Source organism: Cynara cardunculus (assembly GCF_001531365.2).
Source record: "Cynara cardunculus var. scolymus isolate 2C chromosome LG 12, CcrdV1, whole genome shotgun sequence".
NCBI classification, from domain to species: Eukaryota; Viridiplantae; Streptophyta; class Magnoliopsida; order Asterales; family Asteraceae; genus Cynara; species Cynara cardunculus.
The window spans coordinates 35611120-35623403 of record NC_037539.1 but is presented as its reverse complement, the minus strand read 5'-3'; positions in this window follow the sequence as shown (position 1 = coordinate 35623403).

Genomic DNA, 12284 nt, shown 5'->3' with positions numbered 1-12284 from the left:
TTTCTTCTGAATAATGAATTTGCATCAATCCTATTTGACTCAGGGGCAGATAGAAGTTTTGTGTCATTGGACTTTAAGCATAAAATTAACTTAAAGCCCCATAAGCTGAAAGAAGCCTTTGTAATTGAGTTTGCCAATGGTCAAGAATTCAAAGTTAGAAACGTAATTATGAACTGCACTCTGAGCTTAGCCAATAAGAACTTTAGCATAGACCTTATACCGATCGAACTAGGAGGTTTCGACATAATTGTAGGCATGGATTGGCTATCCAAAAACCAAGCCGAGATTGTATGTTCAAAGAAGTGTATTCGGATTCCACAAGATGGAATGGAACCAATTGTTGTCCAGGGAGACAAGTTGGATCGAAAGATTAAAATAGTATCCTGCATGAAGATACGAAAGTATCTGGAAAAGAATTACACCGCATATCTGGCACATGTGATTGACGGAAAGGTCAAGGAGAAAAGTATTGAGGATTTACCTGTAGTTAGGGAATTCTCCGATGTATTTCCTAAGGATTTACCAGGCCTACCCCCACAAAGGCAAGTCGAATTCGGTATCGACTTAATTCTTGGAGCTGCCCCGATAGCAAGGGCACCTTATCGCTTGGCACCATCGGAAATGCAAGAAATGTCAACCCAACTTTAGGAGTTATTAAACAGAGGATCTATAAGACCAAGTTATTCACCTTGGGGTGCACCAGTTCTATTCGTTAAAAAGAAAGATTGGTCAATGCGAATGTGCATTGATTATAGAGAACTTAATAAGTTGACCATCAAGAATAGATACCCTCTTCCTAGAATCGATGATCTGTTTGATCAACTCCAAGGAGCGAAATATTTTTCCAAGATTGACCTACGATCCGGATATCACCAAGTGAGAGTTCGGGAAGAGGACATTCCCAAAACAGCCTTCAGGACCCGATACGGTCATTACGAATTTATGGTTATGCCATTCGGGCTAACCAATGCACCAGCTGTCTTCATGGACCTAATGAATAGAGTTTGTAGGCCGTACTTGGATAAATTTGTAATCGTCTTCATAGACGACATATTAATTTATTCCAGAAGCAAGGAGGACCATGAGCAACATCTGAGGATAATTTTGGAATTACTCCGAAGCGAGAAATTGTATGCAAAATTTTCTAAATGCGAATTCTGGATACGGAAAGTACAGTTTATGGGTCATATAGTCAATGAAAAAAGAATTCAGGTAGATCCTGCCAAAATTGAGGCCATTAGGAATTGGGAAGTCCCAAGAACCCCTACGGAAATCCGTCAATTCCTTGGGTTAGCAGGCTATTATCGGCGGTTCATCGCGAACTTTTCAAAAATCGCACAGCCGCTCACAGCCTTAACCCAAAAGGACAAGAAATTTATTTGGGGTGAGAAACAAGATGAATCATTCGAGACTCTCAAGCAGAATCTATGCAATGCACCTATTTTATCCTTACCAGAGGGTCCGAAAAACTTTGTAGTCTTTTGTGATGCATCGCATCAAGGATTGGGATGCGTATTGATGCAAAAAGATAAGGTCATTGCATATGCCTCAAGACAACTTAAAGTGCATGAAAAGAATTATACTATGCATGACCTTGAATTAGGAGCAGTAGTATTTGCACTTAAGATATGGAGGCACTATCTTTACGGCACCAAATGCACCATTTACACCGATCATAAGAGCCTTCAACATATATTTGATCAAAAGATGTTGAATATGAGGCAACAGAGGTGGGTTGAACTTCTCAACGATTATGATTGCGAAATTAAGTATCATCCGGGGAAAGCCAACGTGGTAGCGGATGCCTTAAGCTGAAATGAGAAAGTGAAATCGTCGAGAGTTCGAGCCATGGGACTGTTGGTCCAAACGAATCTAAAAACGCAAATTCTTGAAGCTCAAGAAGAAGCGTTGAAACTAGAGAACCTAAAGAACGAAACCCTGCATCACCTAGAAAAAGAATTCGAAACTCGAGAAGATGAGGTGCGTTACTTTAGAGAAAGAGTCTGGATACCGAAGAATGACAGTCTCCGGTCCATAATCTTAGAGGAAGCACATCGTTCGAGATATTCAATTCATCCAGGAACCGATAAGATGTACAAGGAGCTAAGAGATTATTACTGGTGGCCAGGNTATATATATAACAAAACGTATTTTTAAACATATTTATAATAAAACGTATTTATAATAAAACATATTAAAAATAACATATTTCAAAAATATTAATAACATATTAAAAATTTATTAATTACCAAAATTTTGAAAAAAAAAATTTGCATGGAACCGGCCGTAACCGGTTATGGGACCGGAACCGGGACCGGAATGCTTAATCGGTTACCGGTAAGCTTGATTAGTTATGAGGTATTTCACCGGAACCGAGACCGGGACCGGGACCGGTTATGATGGGACCGGTTGCCGGCGATTTTTGTCTTGATCGGGACCGGTAGGGACCGATTAAGGCCCGGTCCGGGACCGGTTTTTGGCCATCTCTAGACTGTGACCTATTGCCAATTTTTTTTTAAAATCATAAGTTTTATAAATTGCATTTTAGTCCATGTATGCACCTAATGGTGCTAACAGGGTAACAAATGGTCATTTGGTTAAAAAAATTAATTTTAGCATTAAAAATGTAAATTATCTATTCTACGAGGTTAGTTTCGTTAGAAACTCGAACTTTGGCTCAAGAGAACTCCGAATTTGACTTATTTTCGAATTTGGGGTTGTCGGACTGTTGTAAAACAACCTGAACCCAAAAGAAAGACTTTGGATGAACGTGGAATTGATTGTATATTCATTGGATATGCAGAAAATTCCAAGGCTTGTAAGTTCTATGTAATAGAACCTAACCATTCGGTATCGATAAATACTGTTACCGAGTCGTGGGATGCGATTTTCGATGAGATGCGGTTTTCATCAATGCAAAGGCCTAAGGACCTAATTCCTAGCAATAATAAAGTACAAAATACAGAAACTTTGGATGGTGTTTCAAGTCCTGAAACACAGCAGGTCCGGAGAAGCAAACGAAGTCGAATTGCCAAAAATTTTGGTCCTGATTTCCACCTCTATTTGGTGGAAGGATCAAGGGATGAGCTTGGGCTTCAATGCTCTTATTGTTACAGTATTGAGAATGACTCAAAGACTTCCCAAGAAGTGATGGAATTTCGAGATGCCATCTTCTGGAAGGAAGCAATTGATGATGAAATGTCATCAATTCTTGAAAATAACAACTTGTTGTAATCAGATTTGCCTCTTGGTTCTAAAACTCTTGGATGCAAATGGATCTTCAAAAAGAAGATGAAAGTGGATGGGACGGTTGATAAATTCAAGGCCTGGTTAGTCATTCAAGGGTTTCGACAAAAACCCGATATTGACTATATCGATACGTATGCTTCGGTAGCACGTATTTCGACTATTAGATTGTTAGTCGCCTTGGCGGGAATACACAATCTGATTATCCATAAAATGGGTGTGAAGACAACCTTCTTGAATGGCGATCTTCACGAGGAAGTTTACATGAAACAACAGGAAGGTTTCGTTATGCCCGGAAACGAGCATAAAGTTTGTAAATTGGTAAAATCATTGTACGGGCTGAAACAAGATCCTAAACCATCAAAAGTTTGATGAAGTTATTTTTTCATGTGGTTTCACCTTAAACCAATGTGACAAATGTGTTTATAGCAGATTTGCTACTAAAGGTGCTAGAGTGATCATCTGCTTGTATATGGATGACATACTTATTTTTGGAACTGATCAAAATCAGGTAAATGAAACTAAGAAATTGTTTTCGTCTAATTTTCCATGAAAGACATGGGAAAGGCTGATGTAATTCTTAGTATAAGAATTAAACGGGATAACAAAGGGACTGTGATGACATGGTCACATTATATTGAGAAAATTCTCAAGAAGTTCAATTATAGCGATAGTTCTCCCGTAACACTCCTATGGATCAAAGTGTGAAATTAATGCCAAATACAGGCATGTCTATTTCACAACTAGAATACTTTAAGGCCGTTGGTAGCTTGATGTATGCCATGACCAGCACCATGCCCGACATAGCCTATGATGTGGGACGGTTGAGTCGGTACACTAGTAATCCTAGTACTTAACATTGGCAAGCGATTCAAAGATTACTTAAATACCTTAAAGAAACCATGAATTATGATTTGAGTTATTTGGGATATCCTTTGGTTTTAGAGGGTTTTTTGGATGCAAGTTGGATATCCAACATGGAGGACCATTCCTCGACTAGTGGTTGGGTATTTTTTCTTGGGGGAGGTGCTATCTCTGGGGATCCAAGAAGCAAACTTGTACCACGAACTCCACGGCGAGAATTTGAGTTTGTGGCATTAGTTGCTGCTAGTAAAGAGGCAGAATAGCTAAAGAATTTGATTTATAAGATTCCATTATGGTCAAAGCCGATTGCACCTATTTCTACCCATTGTGATTATGTGGCCACGTTAGGGAAAGATTATATCCAAGTTTATAATGGCAACTCTAGACACCTGGGTGTTAGACACATCATGATTAGAGAATTGATCATGAATGGGGCAATCTCTATTGAGTTTGTTAAAAATGCAACAAAATTTAGCAGATCATTTAACTAAAGATCTGACAAGTGACTTAGTACACAAGTCTGCAATTCAGATGGGATTAAAGTCCTTATAAATTTATAATGGTGAGACAACCAATTCCTTTCTAATATGATTTTAGAAGTTGAATTCAATGTGGAAAGCTCACACTTGTAAATTGGAACACAAGATTGGTTCATCTTGAGTTTGTGTTCAGTACTGCAGTATGAAGGTTGAAGTTTATCTTCTTAATAATTCATTTGATAAAGTGTATGTGCAGGTACAAGAAGTAAAGGAATTACTTATGTGATTGTGAAGTGTAGCCGCACTTCAACAGGGATGGGGACTTGGCCTTTTATACAATCATGAGAGGATTAGGACACACGACTTTATAAAAGTGATTTTATTTTGTTAGACGAGTATGGTAAACTTGTATGTATTTTATCTGTAGGTATTCAAATGAGTTGATGAGTTCAATCCTTAGGACACTTGATTCCCGATTATTTTAAATGTGTAAAATACTAACATGGAAATTCAATCGATTCAATATTTTCATTTATATGCAAGTTTGGTTTGTTCAATTTTAAGGTGTTATTTCATGGGTTACACTAAAATGGGGGAGGATTGTTGGTGATTTTAGTGTCACCAGGCCATTTAAATGTAATAGGAAGTAACAACGAGTTCTAATATGGTTTTATATTGTGTTCTAGGAGGTGCAGAGTGCACACTTGTTATAAGACGAGTATGACGTCGGACACGACGAAATGGTGGGGGTCAAGAGGCAGCGCCCCTTACGGAGTCCATGTCAGAATTTTGGACTTAGAATGTAGTGGAAAACTTGATCAGAAGGACTAGAAGCTCTGGTTGGTAAGACCATAAGTTATGGTTGTTTAAGGACTAGAGGGGTTCTGGTTGATTAAGGACCAGAGGGGCTCTGGTTGTTAAGGGCCAGAGGGGGTTCTGGTTGGTCTTGCTTCTGGTCTCGTGTCTGGAACAGTTATTGAGCAGTTAATGTTCAATAAATGTGCAGTTTTTGTGACTGTCCACTACTCCTAATAATGAGCCATAAGTGTTATTTCGGTTAAATTTTATGAGCATAAAAACCTTTTATACTTATGTTTTTGGGCTCACGTATGTTTTGAACAATCCTTACATATTCTACAGCAAGTTTGCTCTTGTCTTTGTGCCTAAAAACAAAAGTGTTTTCTTGAGTCTTATACCATATTGAATTTCGTGTAACTCAGGCATAGGATCAAAATATCAATGCAGAAAGTGATCTCTTACATGATTCTCAAGTAATCTAGTTCTTGATCGATTACCCTATTTCATTATTTTCGATAACAAACTTGACCACGAAAGAATGATACTATAAGTCTTCTGGTTTCCTTTGCTCATAGTTTATTTTCTAATTGTTATCATGGGCAAGCATTAAACTATTGATTTCAAAATTTAAAGAATAAGTGAAGATAGAATCTTAAAAGTGGAAATAAAAGGAGAATAAGGAAACTTGGTCTTGTAGCCACTTCCTCTAGCATAAGCGTGAAGAATTCATAAGAGGTTCAAATAGGATAGCAACTACATACCTTTGATTGGATATAAATGTTCTTTGAGACCACCATTAACCATAAAAAGTGTATACCAAAACCCAATGGTGACTTTCTAAACCCTAACCAATCATAAAAAGTAAATAGGGTGATGGCAAACTACTCATCATTTCCACCTGAGAATAAAGACAACTGAACAATATCAAAAAGTCATTCCTATCAAGAAAACATAACAAAATGAAGAAGAGATAACGGTTCAAATTCCAACTTTTGGCGATAAATTTATAGGAAATCATTTGATTTAGAAGATCATGTACGTTTTCTTTTTGGATAATTAAAATCGAATACCTTGTCACAAGTAATAACTTGTATGTCGTGAAAAATGCCAAGCGGCATTGCCCTTCTTCACTCACGCGATATTGCTTGACTTTCTATTAGATTAGTTTAGTCGAGGGTGTTGTGAACTGTAATTGTGAAAAGGTTGGAAGATATGGCCAAAGAAGGTGATAGCCCTGTAGATTCGTAATCTGCAAGGACCGTAGGCCAGTAGTGGCCATGTCTCCGGATCTCTCGAATTTCCCATGGATATTCTGCTCGAAAGCTTGACGAAGAAGCGTAAGCAAAAAGCATATATTAGGATATGAATATCATTTACTCTTAGCTTGACAAACAGGTCCCGTCTTCAAATCAGAATCGCAAATTTCACCATGCTAGTCAATGTAATAGAAACCAAACCTCTATTCTAAATTCCTCTTCTCCCTGTTTTCCATCCTGATCTATCAGCTTCACAACTATCTTTCTCCCATCCTGAAGCACTCCTCGGTAAATAACCCGAATCCACCCTGTCTAATAACATTTGACTTCCCAAACCCACCAGTTCCAGAACATAGTTGCTTGAAGGTGAACACTTGAAGTCCTTTCTCTGTAATAAGTTGAGTTTTTGCATGACTATTGTCTTTATAGTCAGAGTCTATTCCTTCTAAAGAGAAACCAAAAAGTAACAAATAAATAAATGATTTAATAAGAGAAGAACAAGCTCAATCAATTGCTTTCTTACTCAGCCATCAATGAAGTAGTCATTGTGACCAGTTTTAAGTATAAAGGGTGCATCTAGATTGAACTATTAAGAATTTTAAATAGTATTACCCTTATAAATGGTCATCACAAATCTACTTTCTTATTTTATTGCATCATGACATCCAATAATACTTTTATATGTTAACATATATGCGATTACTGTAAGGGTATTCATGTATTGGCATAGTTGTGATTAGAATATTGACAATCTATGAGACAAATTAAACCTAGAGTATCCATAAGTATGGTCATATATTACTTTCTTAAGAAAAGAACCAAACATCTTGCAGCATAATATTGCACAGGTCCTTCCCAAAAAAGGTACCAAGACTGTCATCATGCTATCATTATATCATGTTCAAATTTGTTATTGGTCCATCAAAGTTTAATACCTTCAATATAATTCCATTATCCCAAAAAAAAAAGTTGAACATGCATGCAAATTTTCAAATCTGAAACTAACATGAACACTTAAAAGGTTCTTTTTTTCTAAAATACCTAGGACATCACACCCGAGTTGGTGAAACATTTTTTACCCCCATTGTTTCACCCTTAGTAATTAACACAATATTGGGACTCATAGTTACACCTCTAGATTACCCTAAGGATTGTTGGTAATTTCCTATTATAAAGGGATAAAATCTGTTAATACGAGTTGGTATTTGAATAGGTTTAAAAGTCCTGGTTTTGTGGTTATCCACATTCATACGTTYAGTATATATAGCTAGGTTGATATCGAGTTTAGAGTATCACGAGAGGGAGAGATTGTAACAAAGTTTTGAGTTATTTTCTTTGTTATAATAAGAGATATTCCTAAAATTTGTTTGTGTTCATCATTCATCTTTCTGTTGCTCTCAATAATTGGTATCAGAGCCAATATTGAGGGCCTCAAATCATGGCAGAAGCTGCTTCATCATCGACTGGAAGTACGAAGGAGGGATCATCGTTTTCGTTCCATGTTCCAATGCTAAATACGACAAACTACACGGTGTGGGCAATTCGTATGAAAGTAATTCTCAACATACATCAGGTATGGGACACCATTGATCCAGGCTCAAACGACCAAAAGAAAAACAATGTAGCAATAGCCGTCTTGTTCCAAGCGATTCCGAAAGATCTCATCTTGCAAGTCGGCACGATGAGCACATCAAAAGCAATCTGGGATGCAATTAAAACTCGGAATCTAGGAGCAGACAGGGTGAGGGAGGCCCGTCTACAGACCCTCATCACRGAATTTGATAACTTGAAGATGAAGGAATCAAGCACTATTGATGAATATGCGAGCCAGTTGTCGGGGATCGCATCGAAGTCGACCTCGCTTGGAGAAACTCTCGATGAAAAGAAATTAGTCAAGAAGTTTCTCACCAGCTTGCCAAGAAAATTCATTCACATAGTGGCATCAATTGAACAAATCCTTGATCTAAAGAYAGTTGGTTTTGAAGATGTGGTTGGGYRTTTGAAGGCGTATGAARAACGTATTCGTGATGATGACTCAACAAATGACCAAGGGAAATTGCTGCTTCACAAAACAGCAAACACCACTCGCAATTCAGATTCCGGTAGGGGAGGAGGGCGAGGTGGACGTGGGAGAGGACGTGGGGGAGGACGTCAATCCCAAAATCAGAATCGGGCCTCATCTAGTTCGAATGATGAAACCGATACTAAATCCAAGACCAAGAAGGATCGTTCTAAAATCTAATGTTATCGGTGCGATAAATTTGGTCACTTTGCATCTCAATGCCCGGACCGGAAAGCTAGACAAGGAGAATCTCATATAGCTGAAACAGAAGATCAAGATCCACAGTTGTTTATGGTCAAGACTCTCTACGAGACAGTTTTCTTGAATGAAGAAAAGGTGATACCCAACAAGTACGAGACCGGAAAAGACGAAAACAACATATGGTACTTGGACAACGGTGCAAGTAACCATATGACGGGCAATCTTTCGTTCTTTACCGAACTCAACARGCGCATTGGAGGGCGAGTAAAGTTTGGAGACGACTCTTTTGTCGAGATACATGGCAAAGGGTCGATCTTATTTGAAGGGATAGGTGGAGGTCAGAAGTTGCTAACCGACATCTAYTATATTCCTAATCTCAAAGCCAACATAATTAGYCTGGGTCAAGCAACAGAAACTGGGTGTGAAATATCGATGAAAGATGAGTTTCTACACCTATATGACAGTCGGAAAACCCTTCTATTCAAAGTTAAACGCTCGATAAATAGACTCTACAAAGCAAGGATCTCAGTTGGAAAACCTATCTGCTTGYATAGTSGCCTTGGAGATCAAGAGTGGTTGTGGCATGCAAGGCTCGGTCACGCAAATTTTGACACAATTTCAAACATGTCAAAGAAGGACCTAGTCACCGGCTTACCAACCATCACAGGTACAAACCAACTGTGCGAGTCATGCCTGGTTGGAAAGCAAACTCGAAGATCYTTTTCCAAGAAATCGATGTATCAAGCAAAAGACACTTTGGAGCTAGTTCATGGAGATTTGTRCGGACCGATATCACCATCAACCATTGMCGGAAATARTTATATTTTTGTTCTAATTGACGACTACTSAYGATTCATGTGGTGTTATCTCATGAAAGAAAAGAGCGACGCTATTACCTATTTCCGTAAGTTTAAAGTCAGGGTGGAAAGCGAGACCAACAACTCAATTCGAKTTTTTCGAACAGATAGAGGAGGCGAATTTACCTCACATGAGTTCAATAAACTATGTGAGGAACATGGGATGATAAGACACCTCACAGCTCCATATACACCACAGCAGAACGGTGTAGTGGAAASACGAAATCGGACCCTTCTCBAGATGACGCGTAGTATTCTRAAAGCAAAGCAAGTTCCTAACTACTTTTGGGGTGAAGCGGTAAATCACTCAACGTATATCATAAATCGAATTCCAACAAGAGCATTAAAAGAAGCAACACCGTACCAKCTTTATTACGGTCGTAAGCCGAATATTGAACACATGCGAGTGTTCGGATGCATTGCCTACGCCAAAATGGTTGGACCGATTTTAAAGAAACTTGACGACCGCTCCAGAAAAACTGTACATCTTGGATCAGAACCAGGATCAAAAGCCTACCGTCTATTCGACCCAAAAAGCCAAAAAATCATTGTATCTAGAGACGTGATTTTTGATGAAAATTCAAGTTGGAAGTGGGATGAAACGCCTGACTCTTCACACAAACCCGGCATGTTTTGGGTTCACTGGCCAAATCTCATTRACACAGGAGACGGACCGGTAGCGGAAGTAGTAAACACCGAGGGTTGTGATGGGGGTGGGGCGGAGCAACTGCCACCTCAAAATGGGGGTGGGGTGGAACAACCACCTCAATTACGAAGATCAAATCGACCTTCACAACTGCCACGACGATATGAAGACTTCGAGTTGAATTTCTATGTCRAGGAATTCCAACTCTTGCTATCTCTTAATGATGATGAGCCATCAAACTACCATGAAGCTAAGAACAATCCAAWGTGGGTAAAAGCAATGACARAGGAGATTGACTMTATTGAAAAAAATGGCACATGGGAGCTCGTTGAGCGACCAAACAATGCCACCATCATTGGATTGAAGTGGGTRTTCAAGGTAAAGAGAGACGCAAACGGCTCTATAAGCARGTACAAGGCTAGAGTTGTGGCRAAAGGCTATCTCCAAAAGCCAGGGATTGATTTTGAAGAAGTATTTGCGCCGGTAGCCCGTATCGAAACGGTACGAATTTTAATCGCCCTTGCAGCCTCCAAAGGGTGGGAACTACACCACCTCGATGTGAAATCTGCCTTCTTGCATGGCGAATTACAAGAAGAAGTGTTCGTTCACCAACCAGAAGGCTTTGTAAATAAAGGAAAAGAAGGTTCGGTTTATAAATTGATAAAGGCACTGTATGGCTTGCGACAAGCACCGCGCACTTGGAATATAAAACTGGACGGAATCTTGAAAGATATGAAATTTCAAAGGTGTGTGCAAGAACAAGCTRTATATCGAAGGCGTATTGGAGCTGATCTAATTCTTGTCGGAGTTTATGTCGATGATCTGGTGGTTACGGGATCCAGCATAAATATCATATCCAAGTTTAAGYAAGCTATGGCTTCAAATTTTGATATGACTGATTTGGGTGTACTCAGATACTATCTAGGAATTGAGGTGTATCAACAGAAAGATGACATTATTATCACACAAGAAGGCTATGCGAAGAAAGTACTTAAAGATGCAGGTATGTATGATTGCAATCCTACTTTAATTCCTATGGATTCAAATGTAAAATTCTCGAAGGACGAAAAGGGGGAGGATGCGGATGCCACGGAGTATCGAAGCCTAGTGGGAAGACTAAGATACTTACTACAAACAAGACCCGATCTCTCATATGCGGTAGGCATTACAAGTCGGTACATGCAAACCCCGAAGAAGTCTCACATGGTGGCAATAAAACAAATTTTAAGGTACTTAAAAGGAACTTTGGGATTTGGGATTAGATATGCACGCGGAGAACCCATGGAATTGGTCGGATATAGTGATAGTAGTCACAATATAGATCAAGATGATGGGAGGAGTACAACTGGGCATATCTTCTATCTTGGAAAGTCACYTGTGACCTRGTGTTCACAAAAAYAAGAGACAGTGGCGTTATCCTCRTGTGAAGCAGAATACATGGCTGCATGTGCTGCAAGTTGCCAAGCAATTTGGTTRCGTGATTTACTTGGAGAAATAACCGGGTCTAAAATGCAAGAGGTGGTAATTAAAGTTGATAATACATCTGCCATCGCACTGGTCAAAAACCCAGTTTTTCATGGCCGAAGTAAACACATAAAGTCTCGCTACCACTACATTCGTGAACGAGTTGAGGAGAAGGAAATCTTGGTGGAGCATATTAGTGGGAAGGAACAACGTGCTGATATTCTAACGAAGGCACTTGCTAAGATCAAGTTTGTTGAAATGCGCAAGCTTCTTGTGGTGGAGAATCTCTCAATTTCCATTCGGAAATTAGAGGGGTGAATGTTGGTAATTTCCTATTATAAAGGGATAAAATCTGTTAATACGAGTTGGTATTTGAATAGGTTTAAAAGTCCTGGTTTTGTGGTTATCCAC